The sequence below is a fragment of the Pristiophorus japonicus genome, chromosome 17 (assembly GCF_044704955.1).
Source record: "Pristiophorus japonicus isolate sPriJap1 chromosome 17, sPriJap1.hap1, whole genome shotgun sequence".
NCBI classification, from domain to species: Eukaryota; Metazoa; Chordata; class Chondrichthyes; family Pristiophoridae; genus Pristiophorus; species Pristiophorus japonicus.
In genome coordinates this window covers 2845020-2871758 of record NC_091993.1, presented here as the reverse complement: position 1 = coordinate 2871758, position 26739 = coordinate 2845020, and positions in this window count along the sequence as shown.

Below are 26739 nucleotides of genomic sequence, written 5' to 3'. Positions count from 1 at the left end.
ACACAGAGTCGGGATAAATGGTTCATTCTCTGGTTAGCAATCAGTAACTAGTGGAGTGCCGCAGGGATCAGTGCTGAGACCCCAACTCTTTACAATCTATATTAACGACTTGGAAGAAGGGACCGAGTGTAACGTAGCCAAGTTTGCTGATGATACAAAGATGGGAGTAAAAGCAATGTGTGAGGAGGTTACAAAAAAATCTGCAAAAGGACATAGAAAGGCTAAGAGAGTGGGCAAAAATTTGGCAGATGGAGTATAATTTTGGAAAGTGTGAGGTCATGCACTTTCACATAAAAAATCAAAGAGCAAGTTATTATTTAAATGGAGAAAGATTGCAAAGTGCTACAGTACAGTGGGACCTGGGGGTACTTGTGCATGAAACACAAAAGGATGGTATGTAGGTACAGCAAGTGATCAGGAAGGCCAATGGAATCTTGGCCATTATTGCAAATGGGATGGAGTATAAAAGCAGGGAAGTCTTGCTACAGCTATATAAGGTATTGGTGAGGCCACACTTGAAATACTGCGTGCAGTTTTGGTTTCAATATTTACAAAAGGATATACTTGCTTTGGAGGCAATTCAGAGAAGGTTCATTAGGTTGATTCCGGAGACGAGGGGGTTGACTTATGAGAAAAGGTTGAGTAGGTTGGGCCTCTACTCATTGGAATTCAGAAGAATGAGAGGTGATCTTATTGAAACGTTTAAGATTATGAGGGGGCTTGACAAGGTGGATGCAGAGAAGATGTTTCCACTGATGGGGTGACTAGAACTAGAGGGCATGATCTTAGAATAAGAGGCCGCCCATTTAAAACTGAGATGAGGAGAAATTTCTTCTCTCACAGGGTTGTAAATCTGTGGAATTCGCTGCCTCAGAGAGCTGTGGAAGCTGGGACATTGAATAAATTTAAGACAGAAATAGACAGTTTCTTAAACGATAAGGCGATAAGAGGTTATGGGGAGCGGACAGGGAAGTGGAGCTGAGTCCATGATCAGATCAGCCATGATCGTATTAAATGGCGGAGCAGGCTTGAGAGGCCGTATGGCCTACTCCTGCTCCTATTTCTTATGTTCTTATATTCTTAACCATATAGGAGGGCGGGTATCACTACTGCTCTGTGGACCATGAGCTTGGTGCCGGGTTTGAGGTCCTGGTCTTCAAACACTCTCTTCCTCAGGCAACCGAAGGCTACACTGGCACACTGAAGGTGGTGTTGGACCTCGTCGTTGATGTCTGCCCTTGTTGACAGTAGGCTCCTGAGGCATGGAAAATGGTCCACGTTGTCCAAGGCCTCGTCTTGGAATTTGATAACCAGGGGCAGCGCTGTGTGGCGGGGTCAGGTTGGTAGAGGACCTTTGTCTTACAGATGTTTAGTGTAAGGCCCATGCTCTCGTACTCCTCGGCGAAGGTGTTGACGATGGCTTGGAGTTCGGCCTCCGAGTGTGCGCAGATGCAAGGGTCGTCTGCTTCCTGTAATTCGATAACGGAGGATGGGACGATCTTGGATTTGGCCTAGAAGTGGCAGAGGTTGGACAGATTCCCGTTTGTCCTGTAGATTAGCTCCACTCCAGCGGGGAGCTTGCTGAGGATGAGATGGAGCATTGCAGCGAGGAAGATTGAGAGAAGAGCGTTGGTGCAATGACACAGCTTTCCTTGACCCGGTCCGAATGTGGAATGGGTCTGTGGTGGATCCATTGGTCAGGATCACGGCTTGCATGTCATCGTGGAGCAGGCAGAGAATGGTGACAAACTTTTGAGGGCAGCCGTATCTGAGGAGGACACTCCATAATCCCTCATGGTTGATAGTGCCGAAGGCTTTTGTGAGGTCAAACAAGGCCATGTACAAGGGTTGGTGCTATTCCCTGGATTTCTCTTGTATCTGCTGCATGGTGAAGATCATGTCCATTGTGCCCCTTAGTGGGCAAAATCCGCATTGCGACTCTGGGAGGAACTCTTCAGCCACAGGGAGAAGGCGATTGAGGAGGCTTCTTGCGATAACTTTCCCGGTGGTCGACAGCAGGGAGATTCCTCTATAGTTACCGCAGTCAGACTTGTCACCAGTCAATGAATGCCTTGCGCTTGTGACATATTAGCTCCTGGATCTCCTGGTCGTTCTCGTTGAACCAGTCTTGGTGTTTCCTGGTCGAGTGACCGAGCGCCTCTTCGCAGGTGCTAATTGTGGAAACCTTGAGGGCAGACCAGACGCTGTGGACACTCTGCATCTCTGGGTCACTGGGAGTCATCAGGCTGGTAGCCAGGTGCTGGCTAAATAGGGCTTTCTTAGCAGGATCTTTGAGTGCTCCGGCGTTGGTTTTCATGCGGCATTGTTTCAGTCGCTGTTTTGGGGCAATGTTGATGGTGATGACAGAGCGAATTAGGCGGTGGTCCGTCCAGCAGTCGTCAGCTCCTGTCATGGTATGGGTGATGCGCTGTCTTTGCGGTCCCTCGCTCAGACGATGACATAGTCTAACAGATGCCAGTGCTTGGAGCGAAGGTGTTGCCATGAGGCTTTGTATTTGTCCTTCTGACGGAACAAGGTATTGGTTATGATGAGGCCGTGTTCTAAGCTTTTCGTCAGGAGGAGGGTGCCATTGGAGTTGGCTTTCCCAACCCACTCTCTGCCGATCACACCTCCCCAGAGGTCAGTGTCCTTTCCAACACTGACATTGAAATCGCCAAGGAGGATCAGCTTGTCGCCCGTTGGAACTCGGGACAGGGATTGATCGAGGCTGGAGAAGGATTCCTCTTTGGTCTTGTCCGTCTGTAGCTTCCAGTGTTGGGGCATACACGCTGATGACCGTAGCACACTGGTTCCGGGCTAGGGTGAGCCGAAGAGTCATGAGACGTTCGCTAATCCCGCAAGGGGAGTCTCTGAGACGGCCCACTAGCTTACGGTGAAGCCAACCCCATGGAGACGGCGTTCTGCTTCTGGTTTGTCTTTCCAGAAGAAGGTGTAAACACCACCTTGTTCTTTGAGCTGGCCTTCCCCTGCTCGCCGAGTCTCGCTTAGGGCGGCAATGACTATGTCGAAGCGCCTGAATTCCCGGGCAACAATGGCGGTGTGGCGTTCCGGTCTGTCGCTGTTGGGGTTGTCCATGAGCTTCCTGACATTTCAGGTCCCGAACTTCATCTTAAAGTGTGGAAAATGTCTGTGCGTGAATTCTTTTAATGTGTGGTGGCCGTTGCACACCAGCCACCACATGGGCTCGACAAAGCTAGGTCTTGGTCCAGTGGCGAGGGGATCCAAGTCGACTGGAGACCAGGCTTTGCTGTATGGGCCTAGTTCATACACACACGCATACTCCTACTGTCCTCCTTCCCCCTGTCCACAGGAACTCTCTCCTTGGGATTCATAGGGCACAGTGTAGTCCTCACGACACCTCGCTGTTGGCCCGTGCTGTTCCTTTCCTGGGCCACTCCTTGGCCTCGATCTCGCCGCTCCTGGGCTTCTGACCTCCGCTCTGGGTCCCGACCTCCTGTTCACTCATTCTGGGCCCCGACCTCTGATTCTTCCTGGACCCCGTCTTCCGACTGCTCCTGGGCTCCGACCTACTGGGCCCGACCTCCGACTGCTCCGAGGCTCCGACCTCCAACTCCTCCTGGGTCCCGACCCCTCCGCTGGGCTCGGCCTCGCTTCACGACACCCCACCAATCTGCTCCCTGGGCTGTGGTGATGTCGCATGTAGTCGCAATCTTCGCCTTTGTCGCCCTCTCTGAGCTGCTCATGCTGCTTGCTCCCTGTGTGCTGGAGCTGGGCTGGTCCCTTATCCCCATTGGCTGCTCGAGGGTGTTTCCTCCTGGGTAGGGGATGCACCAGAGGCCAGTGTTGGAGGGACACAGAGTTCACGGAGGGTTCTAGAGTTGGAGAAGGCTACAGAGATAGGGAGGGGGGAAGCCGTGGATGGATTTTAACATGAAGGTGAGAATTTGAGGTCTAGGTGCCAATGTGTATAGGGGTGATGGGTGAATGGCACTTGGTGTGAATTAGAATAATGACACCAGGGTGTTGGATGAGCTCAAGTTTATGGACGGTGTAGGATGGGTGTCCAAACAGCAGACCATTGGATTTCTCAAATGTGGAGGTGGCAAAGGTATGGCTGAGAGATTCTGCAGTAGATGGGATGAGGCAGGGACAGAGGCAGGTAATGAAAGGGGAAGTAGGCAGTCTTTGTGATGGAGAGGATACAGAATATGAGTCGGGAATGGAAATATGGTTCCCATTTATAAACCCATATGAGAGACCCAATATTGGTACTAACATATTTCTCTCATCATTTCCCTCTATTCACCAGCTCTCTTTTCATTGTCTTTCTATCTGTTGCTCTGTTCCTAAACCCAGGATTTATTATCACAGTGAAAATGGGTGAGTGTGATCCCCAGGTAAGTGAGTGTGATCATAGAATCATAGATAGAAATTTACAGCATGGAAGGAGATCATTTTGTCCACGCCAGCCAATAGAGAGCTACCCAGCCTAATCCCACTTTCCAACTCTTGCTCCGTAGCCCTGTAGGTTATGGCACTTCGAATGCATATCCAAGTACTTTTGAAATGTGTGAGGGTTTCTGCCTCTACCACCCTTTCAGGCAGTGAGTTCCAGACCCTCACCACCCTCAAGTGAGAGTGAGTATGATCCTCAGCGGGGCGCTTGTCATCTCATGTGTGTGATGGGCACCAAATGTGGATCAGATATTGGGCCTGATTTTCTTGTGTGCAGCATATATATGATTGTTGCCTCTCACAAATGGAGTGCGGAATTTCGCCTGAGAATGCAGGCACATGAGATTACCAGAATCACTAGGGCATTGCTAGTCAACGTGCTGTCAAAGAGTTGTGAGTTCCCTTTATCTGGAAGCTCCGTCTGTAACTGCAGCAACCCCTAATCATTCCTTGACATCAGCTGATCCACCATAAACTTGGAATGATATTTGCGTAATGCACAGATTTGGGAAGCACCTGGAATCATTCCGGTCTGTGTAGCTGCTGAAGTTCAAGGGGTCACTTCATGTATTAGTTAAGCACACAACTGCACTCAACCAGTTGTCAGACGCGGCGTTGAGGTCATGCGTTTTGTGGAGCAGAAATAAAGACGTCATAAAGTATAAAATAAACTGCAGCTAGAAGACTTCATTAAATGGTGCCAGAATTATTTTAAAACAACTGAATAGAAGTCAAGAATATATAACAAAATGGCAGTGAGAAGATGACTTTCTGTCTGAACAACTGCAACTCCCATGTTGTGGCAAGGGACTGCAGAGAAGTGAATGTGGTTATAATTTATAAGAAGGGATGGAAGGAAAGTGTTATGTATGCATGTTAATATACGTACTGTAACACTAGACCACTGAATGTACCTGCACCCTGTATACACCATACCTGTACCACCAGAGGGAGCTGCTACTGGAGACCTAAGGGTCACCTGTACACTGCAGGTAACCAGGTATAAAAGGGAGGTCACCTCTTGGTGTCCGCAATCTAGGAGCTGCAATAAAGGACTAAGGTCACTACTGCTGAAGTACTATACCCTTACCTCGTGCAGTCGTTATTAGAGTGCTTGCATATACAACAGAAAGCTTTGGATCACCGAGCTTGATGAGTGGCCAGTGTCCTCCTCTGGTGCCATCTCACCTGCCCGATGCTCCCTGCTGATGCTTTTCTCCCTCAGAATACTGAGGGATTCCGAACAGCAAACTACAGAACTGGTGACAGTCAGCAACTGTGTTGGCAGGAAATGTTCGCTAAAGCAAGAGGCCTGTGGATAAACACATCAAAAACAGACATGAAGAACACCGATTATATTTCAAAAGCCAATACTGCGGATGCTGGAATCTGAAATAAAAAACAGAAAATGCTGGAAATCTCAGCGGGTCAGGTAGCATCTGTGGAGAGAAACAGAGTTAACGTTTCGGGTCGATGACCCTTCGTCAGAACTGGCGAATGTTTGAAAAGAACACATTCTTAAGAAGCACTGAAAGGGGGTGGGGTAGAAAGAACAAACAGGAAGGTCTGTGATAGAGTGGAAGGCAGGAGAGATTAGAGAGACAAAAGGAATGATGGGCCAAATTGAAATGGTAATGGCCGGAGTTAGAAAAAGGTTAGTCTAGGTAGGGTGTGAATGGCGGGATAATGACCAGTTGCCATTGGAGACAAAGAAAGAAAACAATTATATTTGCTGCCTGGCACTTTAAATGCTTTAAACTCCAACACAGAACTAAAAACTGGAAGTTATGCGAGATGTTTAATGAGGTTATGGGGGAAATAGGAAGTAGAAACAACCGTTACTCCAATCACAGAGAGTAAGTTAATCGCTGCATGACTTGCAAACTGAGGAACAGAAAACTCTTCGATAATACAAAGGACTATCTCAGTGAGGCAATGGAAAGTGAAAAAGAACATGCAAATATCCAAGGTGACGAAAAGGCATCGGAGAGATCGACACAGGGAAAAAAGTTGGAAATTGAGGGAAATTGGAGGATCAAACTGCTGATGTAGATGGTCTGAAATGAAAACAGGAAATGCTGGAAACACATGGTAGATCCACCAGTGCTTCATGGAAACCCTCCTGCCAAAATTGTGTTGTGAGGAAGGCTCTACACTCAATGCCAATCTCCCCCTTGAAAATAAGGGAAGGGTCTGGGGGGTCCAATAAGGACAAAATCTTAAACCATCAGCAGTGGTAAAAAAGGCAAAGAGGATTTGGGAATTTATAGTTCAAAGAATATTGACGAGTAATTTGTACAAAGCAGTTCTAGGCACTGTACCACTGAGAACATTGTGGCCTTGGAGAGATAACAAAGAAGATGCAATAAATCTGATAAATGAGACTGAACATCTGTTCTCTGAGGAAAGTCTATGGATACTGATTTTGTGTCAGTATTTACTGTGGATAAAAAGTAGCATAAAGGTTATCTTATGGAGGTATTTAAGATCCTAAAGGGATTAGGTAACCTGGATCCCAGTGCTATATTCCGAAGGACATTATAACAGATCAGGAAGGTAAGTTTGCTTGTTAAGTATATAGAATCAGAGAAGCAAAGAATCATAGAATAGTATGGTGCAGAAGAAAAGCAATCCAGTGCCCCGATCTTTCCACATATCCCTGCAATTTTTAAGTATTTATCCAATTCCCTTTTGAAGGCGACTATATCTACCACCCGATCAGGCAGTACATTCAAAATCCTAACCACGCGTTGCGTAAAATAGTTGCCCTCATGTCGCCTCTGCTTCTTTTGCTAATCACCCTAAATCTGTGCTCTCTGGTTATCTATTAAGTTACTGTTCTATAAAGACATGAGAATATGCACACACATGTAACACACAATATATTATGGTGCTGCTAAAACGGACCCGTGTTCAAAGTTGGCCTGTGCAATTGCTGTAAAGCTTCAGTATTTGAGCTAAAGTTGTTTGGCAATACAACTCAGCATACTGCTTGCTTTGTTTACTGCCACCTCTGCTTAAACACACATCGACATTCAAACTGACAGACCCAAGTTATATCTCCTGTTGTTGCCTTGAAGTGCCCAGTGTAGCAGAAGGTGATTGCCACTTCCACAGAGAGTGCCACCTGGCTTTTGCTTTTTGTAGCTCTGGCAAGAGGAGCTAAGATTGCATTTTGTGTCTGGATATTGCTCCATGGGCCTGGGAGCCAATGTAGATCTTAGATCATGTCCTGTCAAGGCACAAACTCCTTGTTCCTTTCTGAAGTTCAGGAAGATGACACATCTGCCGTACTCATGTTGCCTTAGATGGGACCAAGTCCTGAAAGTCTATGACTATGGCTTTGAACTCCCAAGCCTATGGTTTCCTGCTGTTGCTAGTCCTTCTCCTCCTCCTCCTCCAAACTATCTAGCTCTGAGAGATTCAAAGTGACGCACATGCTGCATAGTTGACTCAAAGACTCTTCCGACTGCAAATGTTTCCTGCTCAGCACTGGCACTCTGCCATTTCCCTCTGGCACTTTCACACCAGTTGGAAAAGGCCGGAATTACCACAATGTGGGAATGAAGTAAATCCTGAGTAAATCTGTGTTTCATTTTAATTGCTGCGTAACAAACAAAAAAAGAAAGCATTTGCACCGGATCTGTGTGCTGTCATGCATCATAAATATTTTTCACAATTGCTGGACCGGGACTGTAATGGATAGCAGCTAAAACCGATAGTGGAGGGAGGGACATACATTTACTTTTATGGTGCCTGCCTTTCCCAGGAGCAAGATGGGACGGTTAGTCCATCTGCTTGGTTTAGTGCGTTTGCAAGCTAGGGTTGTGGTGGGGACTGAAGGGTTTTTTGTACAGGTCAGTAAGTGACAAAGTTATGATATTCAAAGCTAGACTCTGCTCACACATATGCTGAGGTGTTGAGGATGTCCTGTGTGTGGGACATGCCCTCCATTTTGGAATAATTAAGCTTGTATCATAAGAGCTGGATGAATTCCAGAATTTCGTATAAAGATGCTGTTTGGGAGTGAATTGGAGGTCAGTTCCATAAAGTAACAGGTCACCAACACATCAACGCCTCCAGCTTCAGCTCCACTCTGTAGCCTGATGGCATGGGCTCCTTAGACAGAGCAAAGAGGAGGAGGGAATAAGGGGTACCCTTGCCGTGGAGCTTGTGTTTGCTGGGTCAACGCATTAACAAAATCCAACTCCCTGTAACAGTTTGGCCAATAATATCAATGCTGACTAAAAGATGATTCATCCCTGCACTGTGGCAGATTACAACTCTTCCCACAACAAACATCTGTGGGACATATTCCAGTTGGAATGCATGATTTACAATCTCTTCCTGGCACTTGAAGTATCAGGCAGTCTGGAGCCCTTGCTCGGAAGCTCTCATGACCCAAGTATCTCCCACATGGCCCCTGGCAAGGCCACTTCTCAAGAAGAAAGAAGAAATGGCTAGCAACCTCGTATCAGCCTTCTTAGGCAGTCCCTCGGAGTCGAGGATGACTTGCTTCCACATTAAAAAGGAGTTCTCAGGTGACTGATAATGTCGATGCGGGAACTACAGTCTCTGTCACAGGTTGGGCAGATGGTGGTTGAAAGGTTGTTGGTTGAAGTGGCGGTTTGTTGAAGTGCTTGGGTTGTCGTGCGCTCCTTCCACCGTCTCCGCTTGGTCTCCGCTTGCTCCTGGCGAAGAGCCTCGAGGTGTTTTGCGCCTTCCCGGATTATTCTCTTCCACTTTGAGTGATCTTGTGCCAGGGATTTCAAGGTGTTGGTGGGGATGTTGAACTTCTTCAAGGAGGCCTTGAGGGTGTCCTTAAAGTGTTTCCTCTGCCCACCTTGGACTCATTTGCTGTGTTGGAGCTCCGAGTAGAGCGCTTACTTTGGGAGTCTCGTATCGGGCATGCCGACGATGTGCCCCTCCACCGGAGCTGATCGAGCATGTCAATGCTTCGATGCTGAGGATGTTGGCCTGAGCGAGAACACTGACGTTAGTGCACCTATCCTGCCAATGGATTCTCAGGATCTTGCGGAGGCACATCTTGATGTGCCTGCTGTATATAGTCTATGTCTCAAAAACACATAGGAGGGCAGGTATCACTACTGCTCTGTAGATCATGAGCCTTGTGTCAGTTTTAAGGTTCTGGTCTTCAAATACTCTCTTCCTTAGGCACTGAAGCAAACACTGGTTTACAATGTCATTGAAAATCAGGATTGTCAGCCCTAGGGAAAGAATGAGTAAGCCAGATAGAGAGGGAAAGAAAGTGAGAGAGAGAGGAGAAATATCAACTTTCTGCTCACTTTTCCCCCCTGAGTTCCTGACTACTTCAAACATATTATTTGGTGTTAGTTTGTCACTATCCTTTAGGATCCTGAATAAGATAAAACCTTCCCCGAGTCTTTTCTTGTTAAGACTAAATATTTTTCAACCTCCAAAGTTCTTCCTCACAGACCAGATGCAAAATCCTAAATCTCAAGAGACAATGTGACCCCGTTGTAGAATGGAGACAAGCATTGTCCAGTGTGGGCCAGTGCTCTGTGCAAACCATGAACGAAGTACACACCTCACTTGGACGACTTGCCAGAAGCCAGATACCAGGGGCTCATCTGAAATTGGGCCTCGGCTCTCATCAGCATAATTCCAGTGAGTTCCAGATGCCAATCGGGCATCCAGAGCAAGCTTGCTGGTTGGCTACCCACCAATGTGAACCGGCTGCACCAGGGAGTGGCCCTCAGGGAGGAGAGATAAGGAGAACAGGAGGGTGGGGTGGTTCAGCACTCCTGCTCCTCTGGGCTCCACATGAAGGTACGGTAAAAAGAAGAAACTTAAGCTTGTCTGTGGGCCGCTGTTAGGCCACAGCAAGAACAGGAAACCTTGAGCGGAGCATGCTCTGCCCATCGCTGACCAATTTCTAAGAAGGGTCTTAAACTGGTGTTGGGCTCTAATTAACATATGCAACGAGCCTAAGACCTTTTTAAGATGGCCACCATGGAAACCTACATATTGCCAAGCTAAGAGGGTGTCAGATGTATTTCACATGCCCTTGGACATAGCCCCCAAAAAATTAGACCTTGTGCCCCCATTTTCGTGCTGAAAATCAGATGCAATGATGTCCAATTTCTCCCGCCCTCCCTTCCCCCAGTGTCAACTTGTGGTCCATTACTCCTTCCCCTCATCCCTTACCAAGGTCCAAATGTAGAACCCTCAATTGCTTCGCCAGTGGAGATCAGCCATTTCAGTGCAGAGCAGGAATCAGACCTGCTACCTGGCTTAATGCTACAACAATTAATGGCCTAGAAATTGGATACTGCTGGAAAACGGGCAGGACCACTGTGATGCGAGATATGTCCACGCCCGTTCAAAAAGCACAAACAGTACATCAAATTTGCGCGGCCTGCTAATTACCATGATTGTAGCACACAGCCTAGCACAGAACACACTGCTAGCAGCCTGTGTGTTCAGTCGTGGGGCCAAAATTTGTGTTGCTGGAACGAGCCCAGCTTTACTTAAAGCTAGTCTACAACTCTTAAAGCTGAGCTGCTTTCTGCAGATAATGTTTTTAAAAATTTGCTTCAGCGCTAGGCAGTCTGCACCTCTTAAAGGTAGGCTGCCTTCTGCTGATCAAAAATGCTGAAAGTGCTTCAGCACGAACACAAATGGCTCAACAAGCCAGAGAAAGGCACCAAGGGTCTCGGACACAGCACTTGAGTTTTGTGCAGGGAGTGAATACTTGAAGAGAGGTCCTCCAGAAAGATAATGTGGGACCAGATCGCCAAGGCAGTCACTGCCAGCAGTGTTGCCCCCAGGACCTGGCTCCAGTGCCCAAAGAAGCTTGATGACCTTAGGTCAAGGTCAGTGAATGCAACTTCAAAAGCCATCTGCTACCAACAGCACACATTGCTCAATGCACGACCACCCCCATCACTCACCTACTAACAATCTCTACCAAACACGAGACACACCTTACATTCCTAGCTTCACCTCACCCCCTTGGAGGAGTCGGTGCTGGCCATTCATGGCAGAGACATGGCTGAGCCCGTAGCCAGTGGCGGGGCTGAAAGAATAAAAGATGCCGGTATCTGCAGACGTTATCTTCCTTCTCACAGCCCACTTCCCCTGATCCCACAATCTCTTCCGATTTACAGGCTGCAGAGGGTGTAAGCATGCACCTCTTGCTTTCCCGCTCTCCTCAGCACAATCCGACCCTTGTGCCATCTTCATTTCAGACACCCAAGAAATCCAGCCTGCCCAGCCAGTGGTTGACCAAGAAGAGGCAGAGGAGGGTGAAGAAGAAGAAACATCGATACTCGATTTGACACCAGCTCCTCGAGGTTGTCTTGTGAGGCCATCGACAGTCTACCCCACTGGAAGTCAGCAGCATTCCACCAGCTATGCTGCAGCCACTAGGGTAGCACTGCGTGACATCAGTAGGACAGGCAAAAACGGACACAAGACGTATAAAGGGTGATTAGGTGATTTCTTGATGTCATATTGATGCATATATGAATAAAGTTGGGTTGGAAAGTTTGCTTTGTGGGAGTTTTTATTGCAGTATTGTGGCCAAGTGAAGCTGTGAAGGTCAGTAACAGAGGGAAGGTCAGGTGTGGGACAACTGCTGAAAGGGGAATTGGGATTGTGTTCACTGGTTCTGCAGGTGGATGATTCCACCCCAGATATTCAGGCAGAAAGAGGATATCCGGGTTTTCTCCTTCCTTCCGCTTCCTCCTCTTACGCTTTTCCCTCTTCTACTTTCTCCTCCCTCTGCGAACAGCTTGACCAGTTTGCTGCCTCTGCTCCATCTCCATGTGATACTGCAGCCCCAGGGGAACTGCAGCTAGAGCTCCTAGGACTGGGAGCAAGTGGTCTTCTTAGAGGCCTTCCTTTAAGAGCCAAAGCCTTACAAATGCCCAGCATCACTCCCTGCACACTTTAACCACTTTTCAAATGTATTGCACCAAGCCACTACTCCAATAAAATGTAAAGAAACCAGTCCAAAAGCAAAAATCTAAACTTATCTGAAAGTTATATGTGTCCCTTTAAGAAGCATTGTCAGCGGCACCTTTGTTTGCTGCATGCATGTTTTTCCGGGCGTGGTTTGGAGAGGGCATTATTAGCAGCGGCAACGTCAAAAACACAGATCCTGCATAAATTTAGGCGTCACCCCAAAATGGCAGCCACCGCGTTCCACGCCAGTTTCAGGCGGAAGCCAGGTGGCCGTCATTTTTTCTTCCAAACTGGCCTTTACAGCCAGCGCTAAAAGTTCCAATTTCCCGGCCAACATCTTGACCCACTAGGCCATCAAGGGATCTGTATTGAATTGTATTGAAGTTTAGAAGAATGGGCCCAAATTTGGCCAGGAGTTGCTCCGTTTTTTTTGGAGCAACTTGATTTTTCTGGAATAACTTAAAAATCCTCATTCTGCACATTTAATTTGTGCCAGTGTAATTAAGTTAGTTAGGATTATTTTTAGTTTCGTTTTTTTTTCAAAAGGGGGCGTTACCAGCCACTTATGCCTGTTTTGGCCATTTAAGCCAGTTTGAACAGATAATAGTTGCTCCAAACTAACTTAGACCAGCATATGTGGCCACTTGTGACCGCACAGAAAACCTTTGCGGAGAGTTAAGAAATCAGCGCAGGTAGCCAGAGATAGTGTGGGGCGGGGGGGCGAAGGGAAGCACAGAGGATCTTGCAAAGCACTAAACACTTTCACAACAACATTAAAGAAGCATAAAAACCATCAATAATAAATTAAAAAAATATAAATAAAAAATAAAACATATGTCGTGCCTTCCTAACTCGGCGTCCCAAGGGACTGGACTTCTCTCCAAGGGACTGGATTTCTCCGAGGGACTGGACTTCTCCGAGGGACTGGACTTCTCTCCGAGGGACTGGACTTCTCCGAGGGACTGGACTTCTCCGAGGGATTGGACTTCTCTCCGAGGGACTGGACTTCACTCCGAGGGATTGGACTTCTCTCTGAAGGACTGGACTTCTCTCCGAGGGACTGGACTTCTCTTCGAGGGAATGGACTTCTCTCCGAGGGACTGGACTTCACTCCGAGGGACTTGACTTCACTCCGAGGGACTTGACTTCTCCGAGGGACTGGACTTCACTCCGAGGGACTTGACTTCACTCCGAGGGACTTGACTTCACTGAGGGACTGGACTTCTCCGAGGGATTGGACTTCTCCGAGGGACTGGACTTCTCTCCGAGGGAGTGGACTTCTCTCCGAGGGACTGAACTTATCCGAGGGACTGGACTTCTCTCTGAGGGACTGGACTTCTCCGAGGGAGTGGACTTCTCTCCGAGGGACTGGACTTCACTCCGAGGGACTTGACTTCACTCCAAGGGACTTGACTTCTCCGAGGGACCGGACTTCTCTCTGAGGGACTGGACTTCTCTCCACTACGCATGCGCACAGGTGCCGACAGTGTTTTCGGCGCAGGGCTGTAACTCCACCCCTCACTCCACGAGAAACGGCGCACCAGGACCCGGGACACACAGCAGAGCAGCCAGAATTGTTAATACGTTTTTTGCCGCCGTTTTAAGCGCACAAAGTTGGCGCATCTCGGGAGAGTGCACTAGAAAAAGGGATTGGGGAAATTTGGGCCCAATGAGAGGTGCTCTCACTGAAATGTATAAAATTCTTAAGGAGCTGGACAGGGTAAATGTTGGGAGGTTGTTTCCCCCCGGGCTGGGGAGTCTAAAACTAAGGGTCACAGTCTCAGAATAAGGGGTCGACCATTTAGGACTGAGCTGAGGAGAAATTTCCTCACTGAAGGGGTTGTAAAACTTTGGAAATCTCTACCTCACAGGACTCTGGGAAAAACGAGTCATCAGATTGAATAAGCGAGAAAAGTTGGGCAATAACAATGTCAGACCAGGATCCAAACATCCCCAGATATCGAAAGAACTTGGAACTCTTGTCAATGCAAAAGCAGTTATTTGTTGTTGCTATGTAATTAAGGCGAGTTTACTTCACGTAGACTTGCAATGCAACCAAGAATGACATAGAACACAAGAATATAAGAAATAGGAGTAGGCCACCTGGCCCCTCGAGCCTGCTCCGCCATTTATAAGATCGTGGCTGATCCGATCATGGACTCAGCTCCACTTCCCTGCCCGCTCCCCATAACCCTTTACTCCCTTATCACTCAAAAATCTGTCTATCTCCGCCTTAACTATATTCAATGACCCAGCCTCCACAGTTCACTGGGGCAGAGAATTCTACTGATTTACAACTCTCTGGGAGAAGAAATTCCTCCTCAGCTCAGTTTTAAATGGGTGGCCCCTTATTCTGAGACTATGGGCTAGACTTTCCACATTTTTTGCATGCTTAATGCCCACTTAACATCCATTTTACCACTGAAATGACCTATAACGCCGATAGATCGCCCACTTAGCCACAAAATGGAAACTGACGGGCATTTTTCAGAAACTTATTGCCGAACGTTACTTTCCCCATGTGTTTAACGCCGGGAGAAAAATAATACCGCCCGCCTACTTTTTTTGGATGGAATCATCAGAATGGGCAAAATCAACAGCCATAATATCGCCCAGCGTTATTTTCCCCACGGAATTAACGCCGAGATTCAATAATACCGCCCACCCATTTTTTTTTGTCTTAAAGATTCACATTTGGCAAAACTAACGCCCATGAGATCGCCCACAATCACTTTCATCACCTCGCACACATATCGCCCACAATATCGCTCGCTCAAAAAACCGCCCAGAAAAAGTGGAACTGTTCTGAACTAAAGCCAGCGGTGTGGGCGCCATTTTTAAAATCGCAGGTCGCTTCATTCAGAAAGCTGCATCAACTTCGGGGGAGTTTGCATTGACTCTGGAGTTCTTCTCAGGTGAAGTGACCATCTCAACAGACATATTTTCAGACTCTGGACTATTGGGGGTTTACTCTAGGTATATTTTAGTGAGGAAATCATTGCTTCTGATCAATTGCTATTATACTTTCAATGCAATGGGGCCAGCCATTTCTCAGCCTGCATCGATTAATACGCAGATGCTGCAGAGTGCAGATGGCTCAATGTGTGATGCACATCATTATGTCCCCAATTTAAGACGTGCAAGAATGAGAAGGAGGGCCAGACCATACACACCCCGCACGTACAAGGAAACGAGGTCTTACCTTGACATCTCCGACCACACCTGCCTTCGGAGACTGCGCTTCCACAAGGTGGTGATCAATGACAGATGTGAGCTCATCAGGCCACATATGCAGCCTGCCATCAGGACATCAGTGTCAGTCGAGGTCAAGGTCACAAGGGCACTGTCTTTCTACGCATCCGGTTCCTTTCGGGCCTCCACGGTCGAGATTTGCCCTCTGTCTCACCATGCAACCCATCACTGCATTAGACAGGTCACGGAGGCCCTGTACACGAGAAGGATGGACTTTATCAGCTTTCCCATGACCACGGAGGCTCAGACTGACAGGGCTGGAGCATTCTACCGCATTGCTAAGCTCCCCAGGGCCATGTGGCCACCTTCTCAGGACCCGGAGCATTTTTGTACTAGAAAAGGATTTCACTCCCTGAAGGTCCAATTAGTTGTCGACCACAACCAGATCATCATGGCAGTGAATGCCAAATGTCCGGGCACCTTCGATGAGGCTCACATCCTGCGTGAGAGCGCTGTCTCTGACATGTTTAAGAGTCAGCCACAAGGAAATGCTGGATGCTTGGTGATAATCGATATGGCCTAGTCACCTGGCTGATGACCCCCCCCTGCGTGACACCCACACCGAGGCCGAGAAGCGATACAACCAGAGCCACAGAGACACACGCAATGTGGTCCAGAAAACAATAACTGTGCTTAAGCAGCGCATCAGATGTCTGGTCCACTCAGGAGGGGAGGTACAATACAACCCTGAACAAGTAGGTAAATTTGTAGTCGTGTGCTCCATGCTGCACAATCTGGCTATCAGGAGGGGCCAAGAATTGCCAGAAGGGACTGATGCTCCATTTCAGGAGAGAGAGGAAGGGGACAACAAGGGGCTGGACGCTGACTTAGGGCCAGACAGTCAGGCTGGCTATGTAACCATGCCCACGCATCCCCAGACCGCAGCAAAGGGCCCGTGGTGGCTATATAACTGCAAGACTCTTATGTGAGGAGCTGATATCTGAACAATTTGCCTGAAAGAACGTTGCTGTGAGTGACAAAGCTGACACACTGCTGTGTGAGTGCCGCTCAGACATCAATGGTGCCCATCATCTTGGTGCCTTTGATTGAAGTTAAGTTTTATTTAACCCTTTCATGTTAAGGAATCATTAGTGTGTAATGGTCCAGCTATCTGAGACAATGCGCAACAAGTTATGTTCAATACAAAAAAAATTTATACCAACATTGGTCTGAAATCATAAATATCACAGGCAATAACACCCAACCCCCGCACACACCCCACTTTTTCCATCATTGACATCAATCAAATGTTCAACATGTCCAGCAACACACAATACAAAGGCAAAGCAGGAGGGTGGTCCTCTCTCCCCATACATTACAACAAATTGCATACACCCAGATGGAGATATAACACAGCCACCACCAGCGGACATGCACCTCACTTTCCTTCCCCCCTCCTCTTCTTCTCCCCACCTCTACCTCTTCCCCTCCTCACTCCATGCTGCCTGGCCGAGGAGCTCCTCAGGCGGTGCCTCATTGGGGGGGATGAAGGCAGAGGTGGTGGTTGCACGGGTAGGAGAGCAGGGTGTGCTGAGGGGGCAACATTCTCTGATGCAGAAGCAGGATCTTGGTCCTTGCTCTCATCTGTCGTTCGCAGTGCTGGTGCGGAACCTAAGGGTGGAGTGCCGCACTCTGGGACCACTGGGAGGCCTGTGCCAGCACTGTTCCTGGCTATCCGCGGAATGTACTCAGTCATGGTGGCCAGCTGTCGGGATATGCCCCCCAATGCTTCGATGAGCTTCTCACCAATGTCTACAGTCCTCCTGGACAACTGTACCATCTCTCCGCTCTCATGTGGCGCTCGTGGACCAGACCTGCCACGTCCACGAGGCCTCCGCAGGGTCGGTGCCATCCTGGGGACAAATGGGGTACCCTGTGGCGAGGTGCTTGGGGCCAGTACCTCCAGAGTGGAGGCGGGACTGACCGGAGGACCACTAGATGGCCTTGGAGTGGAATGGCATCTGGAGCGTGGTGATGCAGGTTCCTCGAAGTCGGCACTCTCATCCATGGAGAACAGGCCCAATGGATTGACGGGTGAGAATCGGAGCTCCTCAGCACCCAGATGTAGGATTGTCCGGAGAGTCAGGCCCCTCACCCTCACCTTCTGGCCTCTGTGGTCTTGCCTGGGGCCACGCTGCTGGCTGAGCTGCAAAACACAAAAGGGGGGTGCTCGGGTCACAAGGTGAGTCCAGCGCTACACACAGCATATGCACGACAAAAGCACCACCGCTCTCAAAATCATCGCAGACATCACATTTCGTGACCATCAACACATTTGCATTGCAATCATTATCATTAGGCCAGCATTATTTCTATGACAATTTTAGAGATCATCTATCATATATGATTGTTCGGATATGAGTGGGTGTGGCATCCATTGACTTTACATCACGCAATGGTGTAAACTTTACTCAGGTGGCATCACTTCATGCTTCCATGACTGGCCAGATGTGCTTCCCCACGAGTGCGAGCACCCACTCCTCCATGTCAGTGATGTCGCTGGGGACTGGTGGCTCCCCACGCGTTCACCTCTGCACGGACCTCATCATCGATAGCTTCTTCTATAAAAGATGACAGGCGACATGGCATGAGATCATTGCATGATATCATTGCTAGGTACTGTCACAGAGACTGCTACAACACATAACCGACAGATGTAATCATGCTTATTATGATAATGATCATTCTTTACCTAAAGACGTGCAACGTGACCGCAGGCTTTGAGTAAATCATTCCCGGTAAAAGTGGAAGACCTCACATCTGCTGACAGTCACTCATGACTGTTACAAATCAAATTATATAAATACATAAGTACATGTAAATCAATGTAATACTTACTCTTGTGGATCCCACAAGGTCGTTCCATCGTTTGGGGCATTGGTTGCCCTCACTCACCTCGTTGGTCGCCGACGAAACCACTCTGCTATCTCGGTCCAATTCTTCTGGTCAGCCTTTGGGGTGGGCTTCCCAAATCCTCCCTTTGTCAAATCACCCCAGCGCAACTCGACCTCCTGCAGGAGGGAGGCATTTGCCTCGTCCGAGAACCTCCTCACTCTTTTGTGCCCTCCAATGTGTTCCTTTCCCACCTCACTGCTCTCTCCAGCGTCAGTCTCCATAGCGTGCTGTGATGCCTCATCCTCTCCTTCCATTATAGGCCAAAGTCGGGCAAATATGTGGCTGGTAACAGCTAACTTTTGTTTCCCTATTTGCTGTGAAGCTCTAAAGTCTCCTTCCTTTCTCCCAAAGCAGCAACACCACATCGAGACACGCCTTCAGTCCCTCTCAGCTCCCTCTCTCTCTGTCTCCTCTTCTGCGCATGTCATGATGACCCTTGACCTCCTAAATCGCGGGAATCGAGCGTTGCCATGCCATTGCTAAGGACGGCATCACTTTACGGCAGAAGGTCAGCGAGATTTAATGCTACCGCCCATTCATATCGCTCACGGTAACGCCCAATTTCAAAAATGGAGACTAGGTGCTTTGAGAATGGGCAAGAAGCCAGTGATCTGAAAACGCATTTTTAACGCCCACGCCGGAAATAACGCCCATTTTTGGGCGATAAGCCCAAAAATGTAAAATCTAGCCCTGTGTCCCCTAGTTTTAGTTTCCCCGATGAATGGGGAATGAATGGATCCTCTCTGCATCCACCTTGTCGATCCCCCTCATTATCTTATATGTTTCGATAAGATCACCTCTCATTCTTCTGAACTCCAATGAGTATAGGCCCAACTTACTCAATCTATCTTCATAAGACAACCCCCTCATCTCCGTCTCCGGAATCAACCTAGTGAACATTCTCTGAACAGCCTCCAATGCAAATATATCCTTCCTTAAATATGGAGACCAAAACTGTACGCAGTACTCCAGGTGTGACCTCACCAATACCCTGTACAGTTGTAGCAGGACTTCGTTGTTTTTATACTTTATCCCCTTTACAATAAAGACCAAGATTCCATTTGCCTTCCTGATTACTTGCTGTACCTGCATACTCACTTTTTGTGTTTCATGCACAAGGACCCCCAGGTCCCTCTGTACTGCAGCACTTTGCAATTTTTCTCCATTTAAATTATAATTTGCTTTTCTATTTTTTCTGCCAAAGTGGATAACCTCACATTTTCCCACATTATACACCATCTGCCAAATGTTTGCCCACTCATTTAGCCTGTCTATATCCCTTTGCAGATTTTTTGTGTCTTCCTCACAATTTGCTTTCCCACCCATCTTTGTATCATCAGCAAACTTGGCTACATTACACTCGGTCCTTTCATCCAAGTCATTAATATAGATTGTAAATAGTTGAGGACCCAGCACCAATCCTTGCGACACCCCGCTAGTTACTGTTTGCCAACCGGAAAATGACCCATTTATCCCGACTCTCTGTTCTCTGTTAGTTTGCCAATCCTCTATCCATGCTAATATATTACCCCCACCCCATGAACTTTTATCTTGTGCAGTAACCTTTTATGTGGCACCTTATCGAATGCCTTCTGGAAGTCCAAATACACCACATCCACTGGTTCCCCCATATTCACCCTGCTCATTACATCCTCAAAGAACTCCAACAAATTTGTCAAACATGATTTCCCTTTCATAAAACCATGATGACTCTGCTTGATTAAATTATGTTTTTCCAAATGTCCCGCTACTGTTTCCTTAATAATGGACTCCAGTATTTTCCCAACAGCAGATGTTAGGCCAACTGGTCTATAGTTTCCTGCTTTTTGCCTGCCTCCTTTTTTAACTAGGGGCATTACATTTGTGGTTTTCCAATCCGCTGGGACCGCCCCAAAATCCACAGAATTTTGGTAGATTACAACCAATACATCCACTATCTCTGCAGCCGCTTCTTTTAAGATCCTAGGATGCAAGCCATCAGCTCCCGGGAACTTATCCGCCTTTAATCCCATTATTTTACTGAGTACTCCTTCTTTAGTGATAGTGATTGTATTAAGTTCCTCCCTCCCTATAGTCCCTTGATTATCCACTATTGGGATGTTTTTAGTGTCTTCTACCGTGAAGACTGATACAAAATATTTGTTCAACGTCTGCCATTTACCCGTTCCCCATTATTAATTCCCCAGTCTCATCCTCTAGGGGACCAACATTTACTTTAGCCACCCTTTTCCTTTTTATGTACCTGTAGAAACTCTTACTATCTGTTTTTATATTCTTTGCTAGTTTACTTTCATAATCAATCTTCTCTCTCTTTATCATTTTTTTAGTCGGTCTTTGCTGGCTTTTAACAGTTTCCCAATCCTCTGGCCTCCCACTAGTCTTGGCCACATTGTATGCCCTTGTTTTCAATTTGACACCATCCCTTATTTCCTTAGTTAGCCATAGATGGTTATCCCTTTTCTTACAGTCTTTCCTTCTCATTGGGATATATTTTTGTTGTGTGTTATGAAATATCTGTCACTGCTCATCAACTGTCCCATACTTTAATCTATTTTCCCAGTCCACTTTAACCAACTCTGCATCGAGCTCAGTGACAGATAACCAGAACTTTTCCCAACTGTGACGAAGCACACGAGCTTGAGAGGAACATGGGAGAGGAGATATAGGGAACTGGTTGAAAGATAATGTGAAGATACAAATAATAAAATGTATATAGACCTTCATATTTCTACAATTCATCACCCGATAACTATGCAAAAGTTGTGTTCCAATTCACATTTCTCTGGGTTTCTAATTAGACAAGGAGCTTTACATTCTTTTAAGGTGCAGTATAACTCTTGATTGCCAACACTGCCATAAAGCACATTGCGTAAAGTAGTTTACCACAGTTAGCGATCACAATAGACCAGAACAGCTCTCTTCACGCATAAAGGCCTGAATCTAAATTCAGCTGAGTGTCAGAAAGGTCACTATATAATGGCAGTTAAGTATCATTGGCAAAAACAAAAGAAAATAAAAAAAATTCTTGCAGTTTTAAACAAGTCCCCGAAGAACACAGCTGCCCTTTCTTTGGCAATCTGAACTCTGTGAAGCCTGGGGTTGATTATGTGGGAAACAGTGCAATGGAACGCATTCTTCTGAGGTCAAGGCTGCAGTATCAGGCACTGCTGCAGAATTTCGAACATTAACTCGGGAAGCCCTTGCTTATTATCCAAAAAAAAGGTCCAGTTATGGAGAAAAAAAACACATTCATTAAAGAATTATCATCATTCTCTCCGATAAAGATTCGGAGGTCCTCAAATTTAAAAAAAAATTGTATTTATTGCAGTTTAGATTTCTCACACAGTAATTTATGAACTGTCTCATCTCTGTGGCTACAAATGGTCTGTAGATCAGAGCGGTTAAGCTGCTTAATGGCCTCTTTAGGATGAGTTAGTGTCTAAAAAATATTAATGGATACGTAGGTATGTTTTTATTTTGCTGGTTAAAATTCCAAGTACAATGTGCAGTGTCCCAACTGAGAGATTCAGCTGCTTTAAGCATGAGCGTAGTTCCTGTAGCGAAAGTGCATGACCCGACATACCTAGCTGTAGTTGGCACTGCTGATTGACAGAAAAATGAAATAAGTTGATATCTTTCACATGGGAATCACAGCTTGGAGCAATTTAAACCAAACGTTTTCTTCGAGAACTTGTGGGAAAAGTTAATTGTATTTTTAAAATGCCTCTCTTTCCCAAAGATTGTAAAAACACTATTTATTTATACATATCAAGTGGCAGCTGTATGTTGTAATGATTGAAGTCATGTGACGTATTTTCCCTAAATAGAACCAGGCATGAACAACAAAAGCCAGCACTGCCTGGAGATTCCCCTCGTCTTGCTTTAAGCCTGTTTGGTCTCAGTGTTCAGAACTACAGGATATTTTCTGTGAAGCTGTTTCTAGTTAGTGGTGAATAGAGTTTGCGGCAACCTTAACTTTTATCTTTTTCTTTATTAAATGATGTTTAGTTAATGACGGGAAAAGAAAATATTTTTCAAAATACTCCAAACAACACCATTTGGCTGGGAACCTGACTGGATAAGATCACCAATGAAGCACTCTCAGAATAATAAATACCTGGTCACGTCTAATTTTGGCACGGACTATTTGAGAATCTGCCCATTTAACTGACACATCACACTGGAATATTCAACAAAATCAGCAAATCCAAAAATCTAATTGAATATTTTGAACATAGGTTTCCCCAGGTTAAACAATAAATGGGCACAAGTCGAACACATTTTACTCATTCACCTCCAGCAGTTCGTGAGATTCATTCCCATCAGGTCCCTGGGGACGTAGAGAGACAAGGCAGTATTGCTATCAGTTGTGTGGCTGTGGATAGGACCGACAGTAAGGTCGACAATGGCAGTCAATCAGCTGATCTCATTTATAGACAGGCTCTAAAAGACCATGGGCTAGAAATTGCGTTGGCTCGCCCCCTGGTTTGTGGGTGGTATGGGCCGTTTTGGGCGATGACCGGGTCAGCGAGAAATTCCCCAGCTGAGTTACGCCGGCGGTTTCGCGGTACCGCTGGGGAGCGGGATCACCGGTGTGCACCGTCCACAGATCGCCATGGCGCAGTATTTGGCCCAGCGGTGACCCGTAGGTAAGCACGAGAATCAGCAGAGCTGGGCGGTAGGTGAGTAGCTCTGCAAGAAAAAGGTAAGTAATTGTTTCTTTACTCATTATTTTAAAATTCTGTTGTGGTGATTTAAGTTAAAAGGGGCCTGAGAATGTTTGCATGATTTTTTATGTTCTGCTTTTTGAAAAAATATTTTTAGTGTTTTTCTCCTCCGAGGCCCAACCCGCAGCCTGGGGGTAAATTTTTAGTGAATTTTAAAATTATCGCCCATTTTCTTTAAAAAACGCCCAATGGACCCTAAATTCCACTTTTTCGCCGAGAATCAGGGTGCAATGGCCATTTTTTTTGCTGGGCAGGTTTTTTTCTTTTTTGTGGGGAAGTTTTTGCCGGTGATACTCTTGGAAATCTTAGCGGTCTTTTGGGCGGCAATTGGGCGCTGGCGGGTTGTTAGGAAATTCTAGCCCTATGGCCCCAATTTTTCCTTAGGCCAATGCTATTTGCGCTGCTGCAGATGTAAATGGAGGGTGTGCATTGGCATCATTTCAGCAATTTTCAGCCTGGATAAGGCTGGCACAATGGCAGTTGCAGATTAACATATGTGGACATGTTCGATTCTGCCCGAATGCAGGGGTTACATGTTCACAGGAGTCCCAGGCAGCATGTTCATTTTGTGCTGGGACCTCATTTTAATGGGCCGAAAATTTTGGCCTCGCTGGATGCGTATGAAGTGCACACAGACCCAGCGAGGCCTCGCAAAAGCCGGCTTTCGTGGTGCGATGAGCACGCACCGAAAACCGACTTTTCCGATCTGTCAAGATATCTAAAGACAGATCCTCCGCATCCCCGGGAGAAGGACATCCGTGCGGGAGAGATTGGGCTATTTGCCCAACTCAAGCCCAGTGAATATCCTTCAAACTTTTTTGCCTGGTTAAAGCAGGAACATAGCTTACTTTTACCAGTGTAAGAGTTTTAAAACATATAAAAAATTAAATTTAAACACTCATTTTTATATTAAGAACCCTGTCCATTAAGGTAAGTTTATTTTTAACACGATTAAAACACATTAAAAAAAATCCAAATGATATTTCTTTTTCCTAAATCATTTGATTACATTTAATTTCAATTAACTTTAAATATGTGAGGTGTTTTATTTATTTATTACGCTGTGTTTCGATGTTTTAGGGTTTTTTCTCATTGATAGTAATAGGAACTCGCATAAATGTAGCTCCCATTTTTATCAATGATAATACTGCATGGTGATTGGTGATCCAGGCCCACGTGACCCCAGCATGTACGTACGTCAAAGTCATCTCCCTGTGCGCTGCGCAGTGAATCTAGGCCTTCGACTGGGATCTTACGTTCTTCCGGGGCCACCAGGTACTTTCATTGATTTTTTTTGAGTCGGAGGTGTTCATACGAAGGAAGCCTCCGACCGAAATTTTCCCCCCACTGATTCTGGTGTGTAGCCATGAGCTGCCTGTTTGGAGTGTGGGAGGGCACAGGGAAGTTGAACGTCTCTAACGCTACTTAAAGGAAGCCAGCACCTCATAAAGGGGAGGTGCACACTGGCTGCAGACAGCCAGATTGAATAAGGTGACTGGAAGAGGTCTAGAAAGAGCATCCAGGGTCTCTGATGCCACATTGGGGGCCCTGGTCCAGGCACTGGACAGTAGGAGGTAGATCTTGTTCCACCAAGGGGGCAGAAAGCCTCCACGCAACACTGCCACTACTACTGGGAAGAGGTTGCAAAGGAGGGCAATGGTAGGAGCTTAGCTCACAGGACATGGCTTCAACGGGGAAAGAAGTTAAGGACATAAGAACATAGAAAATAGGAGCAGGATTAGGCCATTTGGCCCTTTGAACATGCTCCGCCATTCAATGAGATCATGGCTGATCTTCTACCTCAACTCCACTTGCTTGCACTATCCCCATATCCCTTGATTCCCTTAATATCCAAAAATTTATCGATCTCTGTCTTGAATATAATAAATGACTGAGCTTCCACAGCCCTCTGGGGTAGAGAATTCCAAAGATTCACAACACTCTAAGTGAAGAAATTTCTCCTCATCTCAGTCCTAAATGGCTGGCCCCTTATTCTGAGACTGTGACCCCTGGTTCTAGACTCCCCAGCCAAGGGAAACATCCTTCCTGCATTTACCCTGTCAATTCCTGTAAGAATGTTGTATGTTTCAATGAGGTCACCTCTCATTCTTCTAAACTCTAAAGAATATAAGCCGAGTTTACTCAATCTCTCCTCATAGGACAATCCCCCCCATCCCAGGAATCAGTCTGGTGAACCTTCATTGCACTCCCTCAATAGCAAGTATATCCTTCCTTCGGTAAGGAGACCAAAACCGTACACAATTGGTGCAGTCTCACCAGGGCCCGATATAATTGGAATAAGATGTCTTTACTCTTATACTCAAATCCTCTTGTAATAAAGGCCAATGCACAATTTGCTTTCTTAATTGCTTGCTGTACCTGCATGTTAACTTTCAGTGATTGGTGTACAAGGACACCCAGGTCCCTCTGAACACCAACATTTCCCAATCTCTCACCATTTAAAAAATACTCTCCTTTTCTATTTTTCTTACCGAGGTGGATAACTTCACATTTCTCCACATTATATTCCATTTCCCATGTTCTTGCCCACTCACTTAGCCTGTCTATATCCCCTTGAAGTCTCTTTGTATCCTCCTCACAACTTACATTCCCACCTAGCTGTGTATCATCAGCAAGCTTGGATATACAGGGTGAACTTCTCAGGTCCGGGACTCTCTGGTCCGAAAACATGTGTGGTTTGGCATCCGTGGCGGACCTGCCACTTTCCTGGACCTGGGCTTGGAGCTCACTGTTAAGCACCCCTGTGACACTCAGCATCTCACTCTGTTCCCTCATTGTGGAATTGTGGGATTTGACGGTGCAGTGAAGGGCGTCAGACCTGAGACAGACAGAGAAATGACCAATCACCAACATTCCTCGCCTCTCCTTCCTCACTCAGCGATCACCAGCAACTGACCTCCCATGGTTCAGAAAATGTTCTGTTTCGGCACCAGTCAGGTCATAAGAACATAAGAACATAAGAATTAGGAACAGGAGTAGGCCATCTAGCCCCTCGAGCCTGCTCCGCCATTCAATAAGATCATGGCTGATCTGGCCGTGGACTCAGCTCCACTTACCCGCCCGCTCCCTGTAACCCTTAATTCCCTTACTGGTTAAAAATCTATCTATCTGTGACTTGAATACATTCAATGAGCTAGCCTCAACTGCTTCCTTGGGCAGAGAATTCCACAGATTCACAACCCTCTGGGAGAAGAAATTCCTTCTCAACTCGGTTTTAAATTGGCTCCCCCGTATTTTGAGGCTGTGCCCCCTAGTTCTAGTCTCCCCGACCAGTGGAAACAACCTCTCTGCCTCTATCTGTCCCGGGAGTGCCGGATCAGAGAAGTTCAACCTGTATTACATTTGGTCCCCTCATCCAAATCTATTGTGAATAGGTGAGGCCCAAGCACCGATCCTTGTGGTACCCCACCAGTTACAGCCTGCCATCCTGAAATTGACCCGTTTAATCCTACTCTCT